The 24,441-nt window shown below is 40.6% G+C and overlaps 1 long non-coding RNA gene across 1 annotated transcript; it reads left to right on the forward strand.

The window, feature by feature from the left end:
- Positions 1-3,552: 3,552 nt before the first annotated feature.
- LOC119230335 (uncharacterized) lies at positions 3,553-23,103 on the forward strand. Its single transcript, XR_005121737.2, has 3 exons — positions 3,553-3,843; positions 18,912-19,030; positions 19,316-23,103. It is a non-coding gene; the product is annotated as an uncharacterized LOC119230335 (long non-coding RNA).
- Positions 23,104-24,441: the final 1,338 nt, after the last annotated feature.

A 24,441-nucleotide genomic window follows, 5' to 3' on the forward strand; every position in this document is an offset into this window, starting at 1 on the left:
TCACCATTTCAATGACTTTTTTGCTGTAGTAAAATATGCAAAACATAAAATTCACCATTTTAATCATTTTTCAGTATATAACTCAGTGTTATTAAGTACATTTGCAACAGGGTGGTCTCCAGGACCTCCCTGTCCTGTACCACATTCACATTGTTGTGCAACCATTACCCATGGTCTCGCTGCAGAACTTCATCATCCACACCATTTAAACAAACATTTTATCTTTTCACTTACTGAAGTTGTTTATACCTTTTGTCTATTATAAATAGTACTGCTATGAACACTGAGATACAATATCGTTTTTTGAATCTTTGCTTTCTGTTCTTTTGGGTATAAATCTAGAAGTAGAGTTGGCACAGTGACACAGGACAGGTCTCTCTTCCTGCCTCATCAGATAAGCACTCCAATCTGTTGTATTTAACAAGTTTGTCTTCTTGCAATTTAAGGAAATGGAAGAACATCTCTAAGAAGATAATAAGGAAGTTAAACAGGTGTTAAAGCAAGTTGGCGCCCACCTGAAATCTCCATATGCCTGCATTAAAGGATCCTATCCCTCCTTTGCAGACCCTTGCTCAGCCCCCTCTTTTTTTTTACTCCTTTGTATAAGCACTCTGCCAAGGAGCAGAATGGGGGTTCTTTCAGACACGAGTCTGCTGCCCTCCTCAGTTTGTTGATAAACTACTTTCCTTCTCAAACTCTGTTTCCTTTCATTGGCTGAGGGAAACTGAGGCTGGTGTTCAGTATCAGAGTTGCCGGATTAGATGGTAATCAGTGACTTTAAAGTGTGTTGTTCAGTGGTTTTTGGTACACTCCTGGTATGCAACCACCATCACTAATTTCAAAAGATTTTCATTTCCCCCGGCCCCCACCCGGACCCATTAAATGTCACTTCCCCAGTCCCTAGCTAATCTTCTTTCTGTCTCAGTGGATTTTCTTACATGTATGATTTCATGTAAATTCACATGATTTCATGTGAATTTACATGAAATCATACAGTAGGTGGTCTTTTGTTTTTTACTTCATTCACTTATATGTTTTTAGTGTTCACCCATGTTATAGCATTTGCCCATTTTAAAACTGAATAGTATTCCACCGTGGGCATATACCACATTTTACTTGATCAATATACTATATTTATACATAAGTTGATAGACATTTATCAATAAAATTCTATGTTTTTTATAGAGAACTTTCCCATATTTTGTTTTATTCTAAGTCACATGGTTTTGGATCCTTGTGAATTGTATTTTCACATAATGTGAAATATGTTTTTATGTGAAAATATATTGAAAATATGTAATTTTTTTAAAATATGACTTGTTTACTGCTGTTATATAGGAATATGTGGCATTTATTTGCAGCCTATGCATCTAAAGTTTAGTAAATTATCTTTTTTTTTTAAGTTTTATTATTTATTTGTTTATTGTTTGTTTATACAAGCACTGGGTACAGTCAGAAGCGCGGAGGGTGAGAGAGTTCACCAGAGCCAGAGCGGGGAGCAGAGCAGGCAGAAGGACAGAAGTACACTGCTGAGGGGAGCAGCGGGCGGCAGGAGAGGTCTGCGTGCCATGCGGGACCCTCCTCCGGTGGCTGGGGAGCAGCCAGGGATCGAACCGGTGCCGCAGAGGCTGCGGGCAGCTTCGGAACCCAGTGCTCAACCGCTGCGCCAACGGGGAGGCCCAGTAAATTATCTTAATAATTCTAAAAAATTATTGTAGATTAGTTTGGATTTTTATATAGTATGCTAGTCATATTGCAATGAATTAATTTTGTTTCTTTCCATTTCTTCTGCCATTTGTTTCCTTCTCCTGTCTTACCTACTAACTAGTAATCTTAAGTGCAGTGGTTAATAGAAAAATTTTTGTAAGCAGCTTTGACTTCTTCCTGATCCCAAAGAAAAAGTTTTTAACCCTTCATTAACTCTGAGATTTGCTAGATGTATTCATATTTCAAATGACCTTTGTTCATGCTGAAGCCTGCCACTCTAAGACTTTTCTTTGGTTTTACTTTTTGAGAGACATTTAGATGAGCTCCTGAGAGCACTTTGCTCTTTGGTCAGTTATTTTTTGATAGGGTTGAGGTATGACTTTTGAAGTCACACTGACCTAGGTTCAAATATGGTTCTGGTATTTACAAATGTCATTTTGGTCAGGGCTATAAATTCTCCTGGGGCAGGAACTGTCTTTTTTTTTTTTTTTTTTAAGAAATTTGCATTCTTTTTTTTTTTAAAGATTTATTTATTTATGCATACAAGAGCTGGGGTGCAGGCCAGAGATGCAGGGGGTGAGAGAATTCACCAGAGACAGAGTGGGGAACAGAACTGGCAGACTGAGTGAAATACACCGCTGAGGGAAGCAGCGGGCTAGACAGGAGAGGTCTGCTGTCCTGTGTGGGTTGCTTCCTGGCCGGCCGGGGATTGAACTCGTGCTGTAGAGGCTTCAGATTGCTTCATAGTGCGGTGCTTAACCCCTTGCGCCACGAGGGAGGTCCAGGAACTGTCTTATTAATTTGATTCTGTGTCCTTAACTCAAACTTAATGCTTAGTACATTGTAATAGGGGCTTAAGTTGAAAAATGAAATTATTTAATTTCTCTGAATCTTAGCGTTCTCATTTATAAAATAGAGGTAATACTCTTTTATAGACTTTGATGTGATATTTAAAATGATATTTTGTTTGCATGTGAAAAATAATAGTTTCCTTCCCTTCAGATTTACTTTTTTTAGCTGACTACATGAGTGATGGGCTCTATCTTTGAGTTTTTATTTAGCCTCATGGAAACTTGTGTATTGTCTTATTTTTTAAAAGTTAAAACAAAAAATCAAAAAGCTTAAAAAATTTCCCTGTGACTGTTCAATTAAATTAAATATTCTGAAGAAGGAGAGCTGAAGAGAATGTGATTATAGTTTGAAATGAACTGTTTCACCAAAGAAGTACCCTGCAGTTTCTGCAGCATGTTCCTTTGAATTAATCAACTTGGGAGAAGCACAGTACCAACGTGCCTTGAGATGAAATGGATTAATATTTTCCTGTGGGCACCCAGGAGTGCTTTCTTATGATTCAGATATAAGCAACTGGATGATGGTAGTTTTGCTAATAGTTACTATATTATTTTCATAAGCTTTAGTCCTGCATTTTGATGTCTGCTTACTGGTCTTTGCTATGGGCCCAGTTCCCATGTCTCTGATAGTTCTGCTGCAGTTTTGAAGGAGATGCTATCCATGGCATTTCTGTACCATTTGCAGGGTGTGTTGCAACCTCACGTGATTCTGTCAGCAGAGTCAGTGTTCCTCAGTTGCATTTGTTTTTTTGTCATGATCTGTCTCTTTGAAATAAGACATGATAGAGTGGAGGGGAACAATAGTGAGCAGAAGAAGGCAGATTTATGAGAGGCAGGTTATAAACTTGTGGTAGCTTCAGAAATGTCTATGGAACTGCAGGGATTTATAACCCAAACTAGTATCAGAATTCCCAAAGCTTACATACCTAGCTGGCTAGGTGAATGCATGTCTTCCCCACAATTCAGGGACCTAAGTCACTTCCCAATACTCATGTTAGGTGCATGGAAAGAGCACAAGTAACATGGTCTGAGGACATGGATGTTTGTTTTTCTGAAACACTTTGGGGATTCTTAGGGTTTTAGTCAATGTTTCTTACCTACTGTGAAAGGACCTTTGTGATTACTGATTAACAGTTGGCCTTTCTCCATTACAGATTGACATCAGCAAATGCCATTACTTAGTGGATTTGGACACCATAAGAGAAACACCCCGAGAGCCAAGATATTCATCCAATAAAGAAGAATGGATCAACTTGGCCTACAGACCATTCCTTGATGCTTCGAGGTATGTTGCTTTAACCCTGAGGGATGTACCAGGATTATAGTAAGGGCAAAAATTGGAATTGAGGATTGAGTAACTTCTAGTCCTGGGCTGGTTCTAATAGCCATCTTTTTCTTTTTATTTGGGTTTAAACACATCTTCTATCTCTTGTTCAGTTTCCTTAAAAATCTAAACAATCTCTCTTTTTTAAACTTTGGTCTTTTTTTTAAGTTTTTTTTTTTAATTTATTTTTGCATGGAACAACTGGGGCATAGGCCAGAGGTGCAGGGGGTGAGAGGATCACCAGAGACAGAGTGGGGAGCAGAACAGGTGGATCTACTGAAATATACTGCTGAGGGGAGCAGCGGGTGAGACAGGAGAGGTCTGCTGCACCATATGTGGGTGTTCCCTGGCCAGGATCAAACCCAGGCCATCTCGGTGGGCCATGGTGGTGATAGCACTGAGACCTAACCCCTAGGCTAGAAGTTCATATTCCCTATTTTCAGGCTCAGCACTTGGTCAGGGATGATGCCGGCCTCTCTCTTCAGCACTTTCTGAGCCAGCTGGGAGCAGGTGACAGGTTGGGAGACTGTGCCATGCCAATGCCTTTCCTAGAGATACTAGGTGCTGATGCCTTCTCAACGTCCTGCTTCCCAAACAAGCTAGAATTTAAGGGTAGAAATAAAGCACACCTGGCTCAATTTGATATTGAGTACTAGCTAACATTTTAGACAGTGGGCAGAAAAGACTGCTGCCCTTGGTGAGGTTGCTTACCTGAGGAGATGCAGTCCAGAGGAAGAGCTATTGGAGTATAGGAGGGAGGGGTTAACTCCAGAAAGACTAGGGTGGGAGGCACCAAGGAAGATTGCAAGACAAGACCACATCTGAAGATTGCATTGGTGACAGTGTGGGAAGTGGATTGAAGGGAAGCATGGAAACAAGTTAGGAGGCTCTTCTGCTCGACTAAGTGAGAGATAATGAGGGAGTGATCTTGACTGCAAATTGGGGGTAGACTCAGGAGACAAGATGAGTCAAACAGAAAAAGGTCAGGCCAAATTTTAGGTGCTAAAAACCCACGACTTTCTTCAGTGGCCTGTGTTTATTTTCCATTACAGCAATTGAAATGCAGTGCTAGTCTTTCCTGTGGATTGCTTTCTTTAGCTGAGATGCCCCCTGAGCAGAGGCTTTTGCAAGGCAAGCAGAATTGGCTATAGAGACCAGACCCTGACGTTACCACCTCATGTGTCCTGTTTCTTCTCTTGGTGCCTGCTGCTTCTTCATGTCCCATTCACCCACAGAGTGCACCTCGATGGAGAGATGGGGGCAGTTATTTGGGAGTGCCTTCAGAGATTTTGTCCATGTCCCATAAGTAGTATTCAGGGCATAATTTTTATGCTAAGAAAGAAAGAAACCAATTGGTTTAAGAACCGAAAAGGTACAGTTCACCTGAGGGTGCCAAGTGCAGAGAAAAGAGCATGGGGGTCAGAAGGCTGCGCATATATTTAGTCCTGGCCACTTGCTGGTGGTTCTATCTGCTTCCCGAATTTCCACATCAGTAAAACAGAGATAATAATATTTTATTTACGTTATGGGCATGTCATAAGGATTCATTCAGAGCAGAAACAAGAAAGTGCTTTTAAATCCTAAAGCATTATATAAATGTCAGGCCTTTCAGTTAATGACTAGGCTGCCCTGGGTTCCAAAATTATGCTGATTTCCTTTACATTTCTCTTCCTCAGCATTTCCAAGTATATATTGATATAACTGCAAAAGCAGCAGGAGCCCTCAGCCCAGTTTGCCACAGCAATTTATAACTGTCAGCCCTGAGACATCTCACGTTGCTGACTTTGGGCCGATTAAGTTCAACTGCACTGTCAGAGGCTGTGTCTGGGAGCCGGCCCGCGGAGGGGTGCATGGCTGTGCTCTTGGGAGCGTAATCCTGGAGTGCCTTCAAGCCTTTCCTCTGGCTTCTTGCAACAGTGGCTCTTGTGCCTCAGCACATGATCTAACCAGGAGAAATAGTGACACCACCTGCACTTGCTGATCACTCATGCCTTAGGCTTCAGACCAGAAGGGGCCAAAATGCTTACTCTCCGAGTCTTTCTGAGGAAGGGAGAAGGTCTTAATAAGCATGTGCTTTATTGCCAAATGAGCTTTTTAGCGTTCTTTTCTTAAATATATGGCTCCCTAAAATTTATTTATTTATTTATTTATTTAAAAGATTTTTTTATTCATACAAGAACCAGGGTACAGGCCAGATGTGTGGGAGGGTGAAAAGATTCACCAGAGACAGAGCGGGGAACAGAACAGGCAAACTGATGAAATACACTGCTGAGGGGAGCAGCGGGCAAGACAGAAGAGGTCTGCCACGCCATGTGAGTTTCTCCCTGGTCAGCTGGGATCGAACTGGCACTGCAGAGGCTGTGGACAGCTTAACAGAGCAACACTCAACCACCTGCGCCACTAGGGGCTCCCTAAAATTTAAATCTATTTTCTTTATATTTACTCTGAGATTTTTCCTGTCTGCCATTACCTGTCCATCCATCTATCCATCCAGCTGACATCCATCCAATCAGCAGATATGTATTAATCACTACCCAGTGCTGTGATGGATTGTGGGTGTACAGTGATGAACAGCGTACACAAACTCCCCTTCCTCTTGGACCTTACAATATGTTGGGCAACTTGGACCTTGCAAATCAATAGATGATTCCAACCCGTGTTAAGTGCTTTAAAGGAAAACACAGGAGCCGTGTGGGAAGGAGTCAGCAGTGAGAGGCATCTGGCAGCTTCCTGCTGTGTCCTAAAGCCAGCTGATTAGGCAAGCTTGGAAATCAGAAAATATTTACTAACTAGCTAGATTATTCAAAGGTATAAAAAAAATAATGTGCCCTTACATAGTATAACTTTTCTAGTTATACATACAAAGCAACTTAGATACCAGGTGATGTGCTGGAACTTCAAAGAAAGGCGAGAACTCTGGAGGTTGGCATGTATCACGAAGGCTTCCTGAAGCAGGTGGTCTTCAGGAACAGGTTGAACAAGAAAGAATCATGTCTGTCATTCAGGAGAAAAAAATTATGAGGACAAATAGAAAGATAAAATAAAAAGAACTCTGATAGGCACGGGGTTAGTAAAGAATAGCTTAATTAACCTCTTTGGCTGGTTTAAATGTGCTACTGGGTAAAGTAACATGTATTTATCATCTAGATCAAAATCTTTTGAAAGTAAAAGGGCCCCTGTCCTGGGCAGACTGAGATATATGGGCATCCAAAATGCAGGGTCTTGTCCAGAAAGCAGGGCAGGAGCATGGAGCACACAGATATATCTCCTTCGCCCAATCTGTGTTTGTCATATGGATTTGCCCATTGTTTACTTCTTGATTTAATTTGCTGACATTCCTTAGGGTAGCCTAGATGGGTCTCAGATGTCTGGAAGGAAACAATCTGTTTGAAGACATTATCAGCACTATCAGCACTCTTATCCCAAATGCATGTCTGTCAGTGGAGACTCAGCTCCAGAGAGAAACAACCTGAAGATTATCAGTACAATAATTTGATTGGTACAGATTTAGCAATTTTGATGATCTACAGATATGTGAGAAGGCTAATTTTCTGTTGAAGTTGTTGGAAGATAAGCAAAGCTTTTTACTCTCAGATTAATGGAGAGGGACTGTCTAAACAGGGCTTGGTGTTGTCAGTTTGTTTGGAAAATGGTAGCCCAGATGTCCGTCCATTCTTTCCCTGATAGACTGCTTTATCAGAGGACTGGAGCCCCCAGATTCCATTTGTTTGAGAGAGGATCCAGGCATAAGACCTTAGTAATCACTTTTCATTCACCCCTTGCACGGCTGGTACCATCGCCATACCTTCCTCTTGCTGAGTTTGCCATGTCTCTCTCTAGCTGATTGTGTAAAAGTTTTTCAAATTCCCAGGCTATGTCTGTCTTGCTTCCGTGTTCTCTACAGTATCACTTTTTTTTTTCTCACCTGTGAAATGGGGGAGACATTAGCTACCTCTGTTATAAAGATTAAATGAGCCTATAGCCAGAGACTGATAGCTCAGAGATACTCATTAAAGAACACCTGTCATACCCTATCACTTTTTTAAGCCAGGTACACCACCCACTCTGTGGTTGTCTCGTATTACATACTTTCTAAAATCAACAAGGACTTTTCCTTTGAAGCGCAATATAATTGCTCCTTGTGTAAAATAGCTGGACAAGTGGGTGGATGTAATGTCTCCCGAGAGGGTGTGAGGAGGGCAGCACGTCAGCAGCCCAGCGGTGGGTTCTTTCTCAGTGTGCTGAGGAGGTTTGGCTGTGGAGCCTGGTAGGAAATGCCTCTGCAGGATGTTGGAGTTGGCTCTGTGAGCAACAGGTCCTGTGACAGCTTTGGAAACAAGTCAGGAGGCCCTGCCACTGCTTCACGCTGCCTCTCTCTGCCCACTCTCTCCTCCTTCATTATAGTTCTCTTTTGTCTTGCTTGCTTTACTTTCACCTTTGGTTGCTGGATTGTGAGATTTTATTCTTTCCTGTTTGGGAGCATTTTAGCCTCATCTAACTGAATTTTAGGCTGGCTTGATTAGGGACTTGAGATAATTTAGAGAGATTTAGGTAAGGTGGGATTTCTAAGTCCAGCAAATTTATAATTCTGGTGAAGTGTCAGTGCAAGTGTGGCATTAAAAGCAACACTGTTAGCTGGAATGGTAGGAGAGAAAGGTTTTCTAGTCAGAGGGCCTCTATAGCAGTAAGGCAGGGCTGTGTTGATAGGCTCTGCTTGTGTTCTTTCACAGGAACCCACCAGAGTGCCATTGAGCTGTGGAGGTTTTTTGTTTTGCTGAGATTATGACTTTCTTTCTAGCTTCCAAGAAGAAATGAACCCAGTAGAGTCTGTGGCATCTGTCCCTCCATTTTGGTCCTATGTGATAGTCCAGTTGATGTCAGTCATTGTGTCCCTAGGCACTAGCCCCAATGCAAGCAGAACTGATTATTTCTGGAATATAAAACAGTTGGAGTAATCACTGTAAAGGACAAATTAGTTGGAAGCTTTTATTCTAGTTATTCCTGAATAACAAACCCACCCAAACTTAGTGATAGAAAAGAATTGCTTATTATTCCCGTATGGTTCTGGGTATTAACTGGGTTCAGTGAGGCAGTTCTTAGAGTTTGGGGCATTGACCACCAGATGGCGGTTGGGGCTGGAGGCGACTCAGAGACATTCTCACATGTCTAGCAGTTGACACTGGCTGTTGCTGGCTGTTGAATAGATCTCAGCTGGGGCTGTTAGCCAGAACACTTACATATGGCTTTTCCACGTGGCCTGTGCTTCCTTACAATATGGTGGTTGGCTTCCAAGAGAGACATCGTTCCTTATAACCTAACCCTGGAATTCACATATCTTTTATTTTACCCAAGGGCTGCCTCATTCTGGTCATTGAAGGCAAACCACTTGAGTAGCCTCTGTTCAGGGGAGAGGCGTTAATCTTTCCTTGTTGATAGGCGTGTCAAAGAATTTATGGACATGTTTTAAAACCATCACAGCTCTTTTGATGCCATTCTTCATACAAATTGGATAATTTTTGAAATTTTTCTTTTTAAAGGCTTCTTGCAGAAGAGACATATGGTACACAAAATAGTCCAGCAGGCTGTTTCCATCTGTAGCTTCTTACTACCCAGGTGGAAAGGGAGACTGCACCCCATGGCGGGATTTGGTTGCAGGCCAACAGTTTGACATGCTTCAGATGGTGTTCAAATCCGTTGGGTAGAATTAGTTCTCCCTCCTCACCAGTAATTGAAGTACGCTTGTCTCTCCCTACACGTCAATCACAGTGGTGTCTCCAGCTCTTTCATCTATGCCAAGAACACTGAGGAATTGTAGGAAGGAGGCGATCAGAGTTTATGTACATCTTTCATTCTTTATCTACTCATTATTCTCTTGTGCTTTCCATTTCTTTCCTGGCTTTTCCTTTTTTCCTTCTCCCTGAGATATTTTCCCTAGACCCTTCGTTTGGCAGCGTGATCAACCCCAGACTAGATTTGGCTACAGACCAGACTGGTGTGTTGCTCATTATTTTCTTCAACTACTTAAAGATTGAGATACGCTGCCATTTAAAGAAGAATGAACCTTACTCTCTTGAAGCTCAGATAGTCTGTTTTCTGTTGCTGTAAAATTAGTGTTCTCAAATGACACTTAGAGACCATCTGTGCTCTAAGTCTATGTTACTGAGATCCTCAGGTTTGAAGAATGCATGCTGTGTTCTTGATGGCTACCTGCTTTTAGCTAGCTTGGGCCACACAGCTGGTGCCATCAGAGGTGTTTGCTCTAAGCACTTGAGAGTTAGAACCCATCTCTTATTGGTTCCCTACGACCCCCAGCTCATAGTGGGGTCTTAGAAAATATTTTTCAATTATTTCATGTATGTCACATTCTCAAAAGTAGATTTATTACAGAATAGAAAAGAAAAGAAGGAGGAGATAAGGACTTCAGGAGCTTCAGATGTCCTTATTTGGTAAAATAAAGATGGCCAAACTACTTTAAGTATACTCATTGTTTATTTTATCTTTATAAAGATTGGCTAGAATCAAATACCTGACGTGGCCTCCGGTGCTGCTTAGTATTTGTCACATAGAGGTAGCCCAAATGAGGGTTCAAAGAGCAGGGGAAGACACCTTCTCGAATGCTATTAGGTGTCTCTTTTCTATAGGAATGATGAATGTAGCATATATACCTACACTTCTAAGTAATTTTAAGATCAAAAAAAGACTGGAAAGTGTTTCACTAGCAACCTTGACTGGGACTGCAGGTTATAAAATGGCTGGTTGCCTAATAGCAATCCTTAATTCCCTCATTCTGAATGTTGGCAAAAGGTGACTGGTCAGGAGGTTATGATGTTATATCAGATGACTCACTGGGGCCACAAACCAGCGAAATGATTCGCTGTGTAGTTCCCACCAGTCTTGGGTGCAGCCCTGTGCTGCCAGTGTGTGCCTGAGCAGACTGCCAAGTCATTGCACTGTGTGCTTCTTTGGAGGCTGCCACCAAATAGTCAAAACTATGAATGCATTCACTAGATGTCAAAAGTCTGTTGGACATACCTCCTGAAAATTACATGTCATTCTGCTCACATGGGTCATGATAATTCAGCAAACCCTGTGTGAACTGAACCTGGAGGGATTACCTTTTGCATTGGTATTTTCTTTGCCAGTGTGAATGCTGCCACATCTCACTTCTGCTAACACCCCGTGAACCTCAGCTACTTCCTCTGCCCACACACTGTACTCTTCTATTTTGCTCTGCCCCACCTGGTCATGGGTTTAGGTTAGGACTGAATCGCTAGGTAAGAAAGAGAAAGAAGAGCTTCATATGATTTTTGTATTGCCTTTACCTTGTGGAAGATAAAATATCTCCAGAAGGGAGAGAGGTAAATGCAATGTGATGTAAGAGTCAGGGCAGAGTCATTCATTCACAGGTTATTTGTAGAGCACTTTCTGTGGCATTGTTTTGAAAGCTGGAGATACAGCAGTTAGATAAAGTTCTATCCTCAAGGGTCTGACATTCTAGTGTATCCTATAGCAAGTAATTCCTGTGTCCCTTTCTCTTTGATGGAAAAGAGTTATAAATGTCACATCTGCATTACTTATTGGCCATCAGGGTAATGGCCCTTACTCCCTTTCCCTTTGAAAGAATATTAAGAAGTTACTTTTTTTTTTTTTACCTCATACCAGCTTTTGAGCAGTTTATAAATTCTTTGCTATGGGACTCTGAGATGACTAGTGCTAAGATTAGGTTTTGAGGCAACTCTGACTCTTCCGTACTGAAGACAGCTGTGGAAGGCCAGTTTTGTGGTGCTGTGGGTTGTCCAGAGTCTGCCACTGAAATGTGAGCTAAGTGGGGGAGGGAAGATGCTAGCTTAAAAAGAGAAAGAGAACTGGCAGTGGGCTAGATGACTTGCTCACAGGGGATATTCTTGTTTGGATGGATGGATGGATAAAAAGGAAAGCGAGAACCTGAGTACTAGGATGTTTTCTTTTTAAAATGAAAAAATTGACCCGACATTTCCATTTGTGCCTGCTGAACTGGGGACACCAGGGACTGGCACCAGTCTTCCATTGACGTCAGCAAGAGCAGATTTAAATCTCCACAGCAGAATGCTCCCTAGCCCTGATAAATAGGGCTGGTAATTGAATTAGAAATCATTCTGAGCTGTCAGCTAATTATGCTACTCAGGCAATTGATTTGTCCAGGTCTGTTTCATTCTTGAATCCCTTGGGTGGCCTCCTTGTTGGGAGAGAAGTATTTCAGTTTCCAGGATAGAGGCACAGGTTTTATGTCTCCCTAAATTGTGCTGCTCTGCTCCCCTAGGGCAATACTTTGGCATTTCACCTCATTAACAGACATTGTTGTATGGGTTGTGATAGGTGTTGGTTTTGTTCTAATTTGTTCTGATCTTTGTTTCCATGTAGATGAATGTGTGTGCACACATACATATTATTCCAATGCCCAACTCTTACAAAGGCAAATAACCTTTCTGAGTTCCCTTTTTCCAGCAACAATGCAGTATAACAAATTTAAAAGGCCCCAGTCATGTTCAACATATTGATGGTAAAGAAATTAATCTAGAACAATAGCTATAGTGTTAGAAATGAAGAACTCAAGCTAACTTGTTCTTTTGGCTAAAAAAAATTATAGAATCTTCCCCTCCTACTCAGAGGTTGTGTATATTGACTGTTTCCTCACTTCATCTTCTAGAAGAAATTAGTACCTTTATTTGTTAAAAATAGACAATACTATTAAAGGAAAATCTGCAGCAGGAAAGTAAGTTCATCTCCTAATAAGGATTTTTCCAGTGCCAAGCTCTAGTGATAAATAGATTCTTCTTAACTCCTTATATTTAATCCTTACCTTGATAGTAGTTTTGTTCAGGCTTATCTGAAAATGCCTCTTTTCTTCTTAAACCTAGCATTTGATGCTGAATTTCTGATGATTGTACCCTGAGGAAGCATGGCAGAATGAGGATGCTGCTTGGGTTCCTTAACATAGCCAAGTCAGTCCCATGCTTGTCCTCAGCAAAATGGTTATTCCAGACCACAAATTCAAGCAAACTATACTTCCTCATTGAGAGTAGAAGCTCTTTCTTGTCCTTCATTGCTTGACCCATTGCTTGACATGGTGCTCAGTCCCTTGTGGTTGAGCCAATTGGAATAAAACTCTGATCTCATTTGTGTAACTATCCCTTCCTTAATGTCTTTATCTGTCCACCCTTCTTTCCTGCCATCACTTGTTTTTTAACACTGTGTCAGACCATGTGCTATTGGCAAGTAAAGCAGGCTTTACTTGGTCCCAGAAATCTGGGGGTGTGGGTTGGGTAGAAAAGAGTAAAACAATAATTAAGTAATTATAAATTGTGAGAATATAATGCGCACACACACTAGAGAAAGTGATAGAAGTGGGAACATAGGGTGTCCTGGAATGATTGGAAGGTCTCTTCAAAGGTAACTCTGAAGCTGCGTAGTGAAAAATGAGATAGATTCAGTCATGAGAAAAACAGAGTGGATAGGTGCTCCGGACACAGGCAGGAAAGCAGTGCCAAGGCCCTCAGGTAGGCAAGAATCAGTCTTTTTTTTTTTTTTTTTTTTTTTCTTCTTCATATACTACATTTATTATAGTTTCAAATTAAATAAGATATGACATATCTCTTTTCTTATATATTGCATTCCTATGCTAGTCAATAGTATTGTTTATTATTTGGAAAGCTGCATTTTACATACAGAGCTATTTTAACTTAACCAGCCTATCATGGTTTTCCACTATTTTGCTGGCATGAGCAATGGAACTGTGAGTTCATTTATTGCTATTTTCTTTGGTTTTGTCCTGAGAAATGGAATCAGGTTATCAAATGGAATCACGTTATCAATATTTTTTTTTTTAAATATTAAATTTTATTTTTATATTCCCCCATACAATTGCAAACGCCCCATTCTGACCCCAATCCTTCCCCTCCCGCCCCCCACCCCAAAAAGTGTCTCTGGTTCATAGTTTTTTGTTGATTTTGATTTTCACTTTCTTATATTCATTTTCCTGGTCCCTTGTTTAAGTTTTCTAGATTCCTGCTATGAGTGAGACCATCCGGTATTTTTCTTTTTCTTTTTGGCTTATTTCGCTGAGCATGATCCCTTCCAGTGCCATCCATGTTGCTGCAAATTGCATGTGTTTATCTTTTTTGAATGCTGAGTAATATTCCATGGTATATATGTACCACATCTTCTTGATCCAGTCATCTATTTTTGGGCATTTGGGTTGTTTCCAAAGCTTAGCTATTGTAAACAGTGCTGCTATAAACATAGGAGTGCAGGTGCTCTTTGGAATTGATGTTTCTGTGTCCTTTGGGTAAATACCTAGGAGTGGAATTGCTGGATCATATGGAAGCTCTATGTTTAGTAGGTCCAGAAATCTCCACACAGCTCTCCATAGTGGTTGGACCAGTTTGCACTCCCACCAACAGTGCACAAGAGTTCCTTTTTCTCCACATCCTCGCCAACATTTGTTGTTGCTAGTTTTTTTAATATGTGCCATTCTCACTGGTGTGAGATGGTATCTCATGGTAGTTTTGATTTGCATTTCCCTGATTACAAGTGATGTTGAACATTTTTTCATATGTCTGTTGGCCATTTGCATTTCCTCTTCAGAGAAGTTTCTTTTTAGCTCTTCTGCCCATTTTTTGACTGGATTATTTTGCAAGAATCAGTCTTGAGCAATCAAAAGGCTGGTGTGGAGGGAATATGGTGGGCAAGAAAGTGGGACACAGTGAGGTAGGGCCAGTAAGCCAGGTTCTGGGGCTTTGTAGGCTCTGAGAAAGAGTTTGGATTTTGTTTAAGTCATTGTCTAGCTGTTGCTCAGTGGACAGCACTTAAAACTAAGATGTCCTAGATTCAGTTATGGACAGGTAAGTTGCTTTTCTTGCTTGGTGTACCTTGGAATGTTGATTGGGAAAATGAAATGATGTCTATAATAAATACTTCTTCCATACTTATATCATCTTCAGTATTTGTCCACTCTTCTGAATGTGTGTATTATCACTTAGTATATGCTAAGTTCTGGTTGTGCATCATTCATACTTTGTTTCTTCCAACTAGATTATTATTCCTTTGGGAACAAAGATTTTTCTGTCTTTAGGACCAGCACAAAAAATCCCACACATATTAGGCACTAAAGTGTTTTCAAATTTATTTTAAACAAATTCGTTTAAAAAAAAACTACTGTTTTTTTAAAGAATTTTTTTACAAGTAATTCACCTACTTTTATGTATGTTTGAAGTTTTCTATGATAACAAATGAAAAACAAAGTGGGCTATAAAAAGAAAGTAGAGTGGTAGGAGTACGGAGTTGAAAACCTTTGGTCTCTTATAGGGAGAGCATAGTTGCTGTTTTGATACTGCTAAAATTGCCTTTCCAAGTGGCTTTGCATATTTCCACTTCCACTGGCAACATCTATTTCCTAATTCCTGGCCAGTGTTTGATACTGTCAGACTTTTTAACTTCTGCAAATCTGATTTTTGAAAATTATATTTGGTTTTGCATTTCCCTGATTACTGTAAGAATGAACATTATTTCATATATTTATATGCCATTTACATTTCTTGGCTCAGTTTCTGTCTGTCCTTTGTCATTTTTTCTTAGTGAGTAGTCTTACTGATTGCAGGAACACTTTATATATTCTCTTTTTTATCAAATTTTATTGATTTGCTTTTTGTTAGTTTATATATTTTTTAAGGTAACCCTTAGTTATATATATCACAAATATTTTGTCCCAGTCTCTTTTTTATCTTTTACCTTTTATTAGCTTGCCTTTTGCATGTAACAGTAATTGCCATTCTTCTATTTCAGTGTAGTCAGTACTTTTGATAATAGTGTGTCCCATGTATATCCCAAGATTGTTTTTCTGAAATGATCTTTTAGAATTCCTTGTGTGGTCTGCAGCAGTCATTTCTATTGTCTCTTTCTAACAGACCCTTTTGTTCTTTGTATTTTCTAGTTATTTTATAAATAACGTACCAAAAAGTTCTAAAAGGATAGTAAAAAACTGCTTTATTTGAAATTTTAATCTCATTTGAATATCACAACCCCAATTTTTTACTCGGTTCTCCTGGTTTTGAGCACATGAATGTGATGTATACATTCACACATGCCTGAGTCCAGATTTCAGATATAAATATGTCCGGTAGCTTCTAGTTTATCATTACTGCTGGCTCTCCTTGCACTTGCTTCATCAAATGCAAAACTCGAAGAATTTTTTGAAAACTTCTTTGTCTCATAAATTTGTACGAGATCAGTTATCTCTTTGGTCCATAAGTCAAACATTGATCTTCGCAAGGTCATAAGCAATGAGAATGCCCAAACCACTGAATTTAAAAATTTTTTTCATCACTATGGCCTTCCAACACCTTTGTATACGAACCTGCCTGCAATATTCATTCACTTATGAACTTTACCAAATCAAATTTGGCATACAGATTTACAAAAAAATGAAAGAATATGATCATATGCCCCATTAGCATAACAGTATGGGCCAAGTTCTTGTTGTAAAACATTGCATATGATTAAGTCCTTCCTGTTGAATGACTAACTGGATGAAAATACCTTATTTCCTTTTTGTTCTTGAAATACATTGTTCACTAGCCAATTCTTGAATTTGAGAAAATCCTTGTCATATTTTTTTTCATCTAAAGATCCATAGTCTAAATTTTGCTTGCGATCAGTTTCACCATCTTCATTGCAGTGTGGAGTGCTGCTATTTGTCTTTTTGCGTTCATCTCAGACATCTAGTTGTGAAATGTCTTCCTGTGTCAAGTTTTCTTCTCGTTGCCTTTATGGACAGAAAAACTTAACACTCTGAATTCTCAATTGTGTTCAGTGAAAACTAAAAGCAGAACCCAAAGATAATGTTGCCAGTCTTTTATACCTTATTGAAAGATGATGCAATACTTTGGACGATGAAATAAGAAAAAAGGATAATGCAATAGTGTTGGTTTATTTCACTTTTGCATCATCCTTTTCAGTGATTTAATTATTCTTCCTTTTTTCTTATTAGTCTTTTTTTCTAAAACGTAGTTGTAAATAAGCCAAGATACAGAAAAAAATAAGACCACTAAGTACCTTACACGTACAAATGATTGCAATGGACCATAGTTACACGATACAATAAGTTTTATTGTATTTTTAAGAATAAGCATAATTTCTCTTTGTTCTTTGCAAGACTCTGGGGTGGGGGAAAGGAAATTAAGAAACAACAGCCTCCCAAATAGTAAGGAATTGTCCAAGAAAGAAAAAAACTAGAATTGGCATCCAGTAGACCTAAAGTTATACCAAGGACTGAGCTGACTAGAAATAACTACTACTGTATTAATGAAACTTTTATTGTGGAATGAGCTGGAATGGAAACAATCCTTAATTAGTTTTAGCTATTCTTTACTACATTTATGTCTTTCTGTCCAGACCTTCCCCTTATCTGTGCAGCTTGGACAGAAAGGCTAGCTTAACTTCTTTTTGACTAAGGTAGGTGCTTTCTCCTTATGTTCATTTTGTTTGCAGAAGCCCCACTTTATCTTGCAACCTCTTTTCTCTGTCAAAGCCCTTGAACTGTTGGCTATTGAAGTGAAGTGCATCTCTGATGATCACAGAGCCCTGCCAGCGTCCCAGTTGGGAAGAATCTTTGAGAGGTGTGTATGCCAAGCACGATATCATTGTGTGCAGGCATTGCAGGAGTCTGCCAAGCCTAGGGGTAGGCTGCCAGTACAAATGCCACGTTGACATGACATTTACAAGCTTAGGACTGGCAGTGGAACACCCTTCAGCTACTTCATTTAGGATGGCAGTAACCGGGCCAATTTTTCATTTTCAAACTCAGAAATCACAATCAGTAAGTAATACTTCATATGGAATTTGAAACTATCACTGCTGCTTTTTCTAAGAGGTGATGAATCCTGTTAGCCTGTTCCTGGGGTGCAGGATAAATCATAATGGTTAAGAATGCAGACTGTGGGGTGAAATCTGGATTTGATTGAGGGCTCTATCACTTAATGTGTGACCCTGAGCCCACTTACTGAATCAACTTTAAGTCTCAATTTTCCATCTACAAAATAGGGAAAATACCTTTCCCCCATCCACTATTGGATGGATTAAATATATTTAAAAGTGTAAGTACTTTTCCCAGTGCCTACCCAATGGTACATGTTCAATAAATGTGTGTTTTTCACATTCTTCGCAAGGTCATGAGAATTCAGGCTTTCAGCTGTTCTTGTATTTCAGTAATGAGAGGATATCTTATAACCTGCCAGGGTCGTGTCACAACATGAGCTTGTGTGCAGACTCTCTCTTTGACTTAGGCATTGCTGGAACAGTTTTCTTCACCTCTCCAGGAACACTTAGAGCTGGAGTCAGGGTCATTTGAGCATTTAACATCTCTGTAGTTTCTTAGAGACAGAAACCATTTGGGTGTTATGAATTCATTTCCATAATAGCATTCTATCCCTTGAACTGGATCTTTTCTGTGGCGTATTCTAATGCAAAGCAAAGACCTAGAGCTATTCTGAAGGACATGCTGTGGCTTCTTGGGGAAGCCACACCACATCTTGTTGGTGTGAGCAACAAGGTACTTGGTCTTAATTTTTTTATGATGTCCTAGTAATAACAGATTTTAATGTTCTACTTTTGGAAAATATGGTTCTCAGTTTATTTCCTTTCATCATTATTTATTTATTTATTTATTTTAGAACTGGGGTGTAGGCCAGAGGTGTGGGAGCTGTGAAAGGATCACCAGAGTGGGGAGCAGAACCGGAAGATATACTGAAATACACTGCTGAGGGGAGCAGTGGGCGAGAGAGGCGATGTCTGCAGTGCCATGTGGGTCAGCTCCCTGGCTGGGGATTGAATCCTGCTGCAGTGGCTGGTGATAGCTTGATAGTGCTGAGACTTTAACCCCTGTGATACCAGGGAGGCCCTCCTTTAGTCACTTTTAATACCAATGGCAAATGCTCTCAAGTATCAATTTGTATTTTGGGGTTTTTGTTTTGTTTTTTTTTGCCTTTGTTTTTCAGATCTTCAAAGCTGCTGCGGGCATTCTACGTGCCCTTCCTGTCAGATCAATATACAGTGTACGCAAACTACACCATCCTCAAACCTCGGAAAGCAAAGCAACTCAGGAAGAAAAGTGGAGGTTAGCAGCACGCCTGTGGCCCCAAAAGACAACCATCCCGTTCACTAGTGATTCGAAGGACCTGGCTCCTTCCAGGTCATCACTTGTAACGCTTGTAATAAAGACCTTCTGACACAAGTACTGGAATCTGGGTGCTTTGGGCAGGTCAAGTCAGTCATGTTCAGCTTTGCCTGTGTTTCTATTCTGCATGTCAACTTTTCACAGGTAGGCAGAGAACGACCCTAAAGTCTGGTAGATATATCGCTCCAAATCTCATTGTTTTTCTTCTGTTCAATTACTTACTAGAGCAGAGAAGAGCAGAACCAACTTACAGGAAGAATTGAAACTCCTTCTGGACGGCTGTGTTAAGCTGTTCTCCACACTATGGCCTGTCATCCGAGAATTAGCAAGTCTCTCTTGGGCCATGTGGTCTTCTCCACCAAAGCTCTTCGACAGCTCCTAGCAGACCTTCTTGTTGAAATCCTAGTGCTGAAAATGAACACACCCTAATTGCCAACCTACATGTTCTTTTCACCTCCAACAAGACTAAGCTACACTAAAGTAAAGTACTTCACAAGACTAGGACCCTGTCCTGGAGCTATCTCAGGAAAAAGGCAACCATTTGAGGAATTGTGACTGAATCCATGATATAGGATGTCTCATTTTCATTTTATTTATTGTATTGTACAACAAAATGTAACTCTATGGGGTTGGTTTTTTTTTTTAAGCTTTAGCATGCTATTTCTTGAGTTCAAGACTTCTCTATGTAAAGGTAATAACAAACCATACTATACCTGTAAAGGACACATTTGGAGAAAATTCATTCTATCAATTGATAGGTTTGGATAATATCAGATTTTTAAGCAATGAATTCAGAGGCCATTTCTGAGGAAATTAAAAATCCCCCCCCCCAGTTTTTTAAACAACCCAATATATATTTATAGCACCTATTTTTGAGTTCTGTATTCAAAGCATATCCTGCATGAAGTGCTTCTGATCAAATAAGTCGTGATAAGGACCAATTAAAATGTAGAAAGTACATACTATTTCTCCACCTTTACATACAGTATTTCATAGTTTACAAGACACTTTGTCATGATCTCATCTGATCCTCACAGTCACAATGTGAAGTAGACAAGGGAGGTGGGCTTCCCCCCATTTTACAAATGAGGACACTGAGACTAAGGAGAGAGGTGAAGAGATTTGTCCCAGCTCACACAGCCAGTGGGTATCAGCAGTGGGTCTGGACCCAGGTTGCTGCTCTCCCCTCTAGCATTCTCTCTTTCTTCCTCACTCGACTCTGAAAACAGTACCTGAAAGAGTGATGAGGTTGGCCTGACACCTGGCTGGTAATGTAATTTTTTATTTTAAGGAAGACGCTTTTTCTGTATTTCTTGGAGTTATTTGAAGCTTTTAGCCTCTGTTGGTCAGATTGTCACACCAGTGTCTGCGATGCAGCCTGGCCTATGGCAAGAACAGAGTGCTTATGTTGGAAAGTTACACTTCCTTATAGCCATACAGGATCCAGAATCAGTACCATTCCTAGAGTCAACCTGGGGTTACATTATAGGTGCCTTATTTCCCTAAGTGTAATTGTGTCCAGTATCTGCAAATAGGATGGCTCTATTTTCCATCTTTCGTTTTATAAAGAGAAGGACTTTTCAAAAGAAACTGATCCCAAGAAGGGAGAAAAGACAAGATAAGGGAAGAAATGGCTAATTACCATATAAAAACTCTTATTTTGGGATCCCATCCAAAGGAATTCTGGGATGGACCTGAAACCCTGGAGAGGCAATAGTTCTGGACAGTATAGCATGATAGCTGGAGAGGAAATAGACTGGCAACCCACGTGCTGTTTTGAAGATCACTGATATTTAATTCTCAGCACTTGATTCTGGTTTTCTGAGAATATAGGCATGCATGGTCAGACTACAGGATAGGATGGAGAGTTTTCAGTAAAAAATCTTGCCATAGAGCCTCCCTGGTGGCGCAAGAGGTTAAGTCTCAGCACTATTAAGCTACTGTCAGCCACTGCAGCACAAGTTCAATCCCTGGGCAGGGAGCTGACCCACATGGCACAGCAGACCTCTCCTGTCTCACCTACTGCTCCCCTCAGCAGTATATTTCAGTAGATCTACCTGTTCTCTTCCCCACTCTGTCTCTGATGGATCCTCTCACCCCTACATCTTCAGCCTACAGCCCAGCTCTTGTATGCATAAATAAATTAAATAAATCTTAAAAAAAAAATCTTGCCATCCCTGCAAGTCCAATAGTGTATGTCCCTCACAATGGCAAATACCCTCTGCTTTTTGCAGAAATAAGAGAGTTCAGAAATAGAGCTCCATGGTGGATGACTATCAAATCCACTACTCTGATCTTTGTTACCTATCTATGCTAATTAGTTTTACCATCTTGAGTATTAAAAAGGGAAAAGCCTTCTGAGCAAGAATTTCTTGTACTATAGCATAAAAAAAGGTGTTAGGTCTAGACATTCCTTGGAAATAGCAGTTCCTATCCCTTTTAAAACCTGATTTTGGTTTTTTCTGTTCCACGTATACCTTTAGAGAGCACAATCAATTGCAAAACACTGTGCCAAATACTATAGGGATGTGTGTGTGTGTGTGTGTGTGTGTGTATTTAGGTATTGTGAAAAATGGTCTGTGAAGGTATTTTTCATGTGATACTACACAAACACATTTGAAAACCTCCACCTCAGCAGTGCGGGGAAGTTACATTTTCCTGGGAAAAGGAGTTTCAAAACACCTGGTCAAAGTGGCTTTTCTCTTCCAGAGAGTCACTGTTCAGCCTGGGTCACTGCTCTGCTCACTGTAAGGTTCAAGTGTCTGAGGTCCTTATTTCCTGATAGACTCTTGGGTATCGAGCAATGAAGATTATTCGTAATAGCCTTTGATTATAGATCTGAGTGAGAGAGTGGTGGGTGTACTTGGCAATTTCTGGGCTCGCTGATCAGATCTTCAGCAGCCTTGTCTGAGCCCCAGGTTGTAGGACAGAGTCCCATTACTGAACCAGACTGTGATAGATATCCATTATCAAAGTTTTCTGGCATCTGTTAGGTGCCATCTGATAAAGTCATTACTGCTTTGAATCACAAAATTGGAGCCCAGACACCATACTCTTTATTGCTGAACTCAAGTTCAGAAACGACCCTTTGTTTTAGACCAAGGTGGTTCTTCATCCCAAGCATTTATTTGGGCCATTCCCCCGTAGTTTGGAGTTCTGGGAAAGAACCTTGAAAACTTTATTGATTCTGCACCTTTAGATCTGGAGCGACCATTTGGGCTAAGCCCCAGTGGGCAATTCTTTATTGTGGTTTGCATTTCCTGGGATTTATTGAAGTAAGAATTGACTGTGATTGTGCTGTCTTCTAGCCAGTGTCATGCAGCTCTGCTTTTTATTTGGTTAATTAATTTTCTCTGAAATGGGGAAAAGAGACTCAATTTAATCTCTGCCTCCACAGACATATTAAAGTTCATGTGTTAATTCATTTTTATACTTCTACATCAAATGCCTTGGGCAAATGGATAAATGGACGTGTGCTCAGCTTTAATTTTTGTGCAACAGAAAGGTCAGAATTCTCGTATGGATTTCAGTGGCCCTCTGGGTGTTTCTTAAATCTAAATGAATGTTGCCTTTAATTTTCCCTGTTTTTATGGGCATGTGGTTCATGCACATGAAATCAGGAAGCATTATAGTTGAAGTAAGAGTGTTGTCCAGTTCCTTTGTCTTCCTGAGCCTTGTACTTTATCTCATGTCAGTGTTTACATTACAAACATACTGTATTTTCTGTGAAAGAAAAAGTTAAATAAATCTTGGCGGTTTGATTTTCCTTTTCTTAAAGTGACACCTTCTTTTGCTTTTAAACATTTGGTGGAAACTGGAGGAGCTCAACTCCTCCCATCATCCCCAGTCTGTTCAGTATACAGACCTGCCTTCCACAGGCCAAAGAGATCAGAAGAATGTTTATTCTGGAAACTCAAGGACAGCAACTTTAGAAAATCCAGCGTGAGTTTTATTTTACTTGCAGAAAATTAAGCACCAGTAGGAATTAATCAGTGTGTCCACGTTGTGCCTGGGAGTTTCTGGATCCACCTTATGTTCTTGGATTAAGAATCTGTGGGTGTAAGAGTCTAATATTCATAAATATGAATAGTCCTACCAACTACGTGCCCTGCCAGGAAAAGAAATCTCAACTGCAAGATGACTTTGTAGTGATACATTCAATTCAATAATATCAAGTAGTGAGTGATTTTGAAAGCGTTCGGAAAGCTGTCTTGGTTCTCTTGAGCAGTGGAGTTCCGCAGAGATCTGATGTTGAAACAGATTAATAAATTTGATAAATGAAATGAGGGAAATTCAGATAAGGAATATGAGATTACAGAATTGTAGTGACACGGACATCTGGGCATTCCTCTTGTAGCTTCTTAGAACTAGGTTGTGTGAAAAATAAGCAGCCTTTAAACTACTGAATATGAGCCTTTAAAAAAATTTTAGGTGCCGGGCCTCCCTGGTGGCGCAGCGATTGAGCGCTGGGTTGCGAAGCTGCCTGCAGCCTCTGCAGCGCCGGTTCAATCCCCGGCTGCTCCCCGGCCACCTGAGGAGGGTCCCACATGGCGCGCAGACCTCTCCTGCCGCCCGCTGCTCCCCTCAGCAGTGTTCTTCGGTCCTTCTGCCTGCTCTGCTCCCCGCTCTGACTCCGGTGAATTCTCTCACCCTCCCGCGCTTCTGACTGTACCCAGTGCTTGTATAAATAAATAAATAAATCTTTAAAAAAAAAAAAAAATTAGGTGCCTCCCCTGGTGGCGCAGCGGTTGAGCGCTGGGCTGCGAAGCTGCCCGCAGGCTCTGCAGCGCCGGTTCGATCCCCGGCCACCCCACTGGTGAGGGTCCCACATGGCACAACAGACCTCTCCTGCCGTGCCCGCTGCTCCCCTCAGCAGTGTATTTCGACAGTCTGCCTGTTCTATTTCCCACTCTGGCTCTGGTGAATTCTCTCGCCCTCCCGCGCTTCTGACTGTACCCAGTGCTTGTATAAATAAATAAATAAATCTTAAAAAAAAATTTTTTTTAAGCAAATATTAAGGTATCTGCATGAAGTACCTTAAAGTACTAGGGTTTTTTTTGTTTGTTTGTTTGTTTGGCTTGGGCTTTACTTCTAGTTTCTGGGTTTGTCATTTCATACCTGGAGATAAAAAGTATAAACCAAAATGGGGCCTCCCTGGTGGTGCAAGGGGTTAAGACACAGCACTATGAAGCAATCTGCAGCCACTGCAGCACAAGTTCCAAAGGCCCACATGGCACAGCAGACCTCTCCTGCCCTGCCCGCTGCTCCCCTCAGCATTGTATTTCAGTCAATTAGCCTGTTCTGTTCCCCACTCTGTCTCTGGTGAATCCTCTCACCCCCGCATCTCTGGC

Source organism: Talpa occidentalis, unplaced genomic scaffold (assembly GCF_014898055.3).
Source record: "Talpa occidentalis isolate TD23 unplaced genomic scaffold, MPIMG_talOcc4v2.1 talOcc4.66, whole genome shotgun sequence".
In the NCBI taxonomy this organism is placed as follows: domain Eukaryota; kingdom Metazoa; phylum Chordata; class Mammalia; order Eulipotyphla; family Talpidae; genus Talpa; species Talpa occidentalis.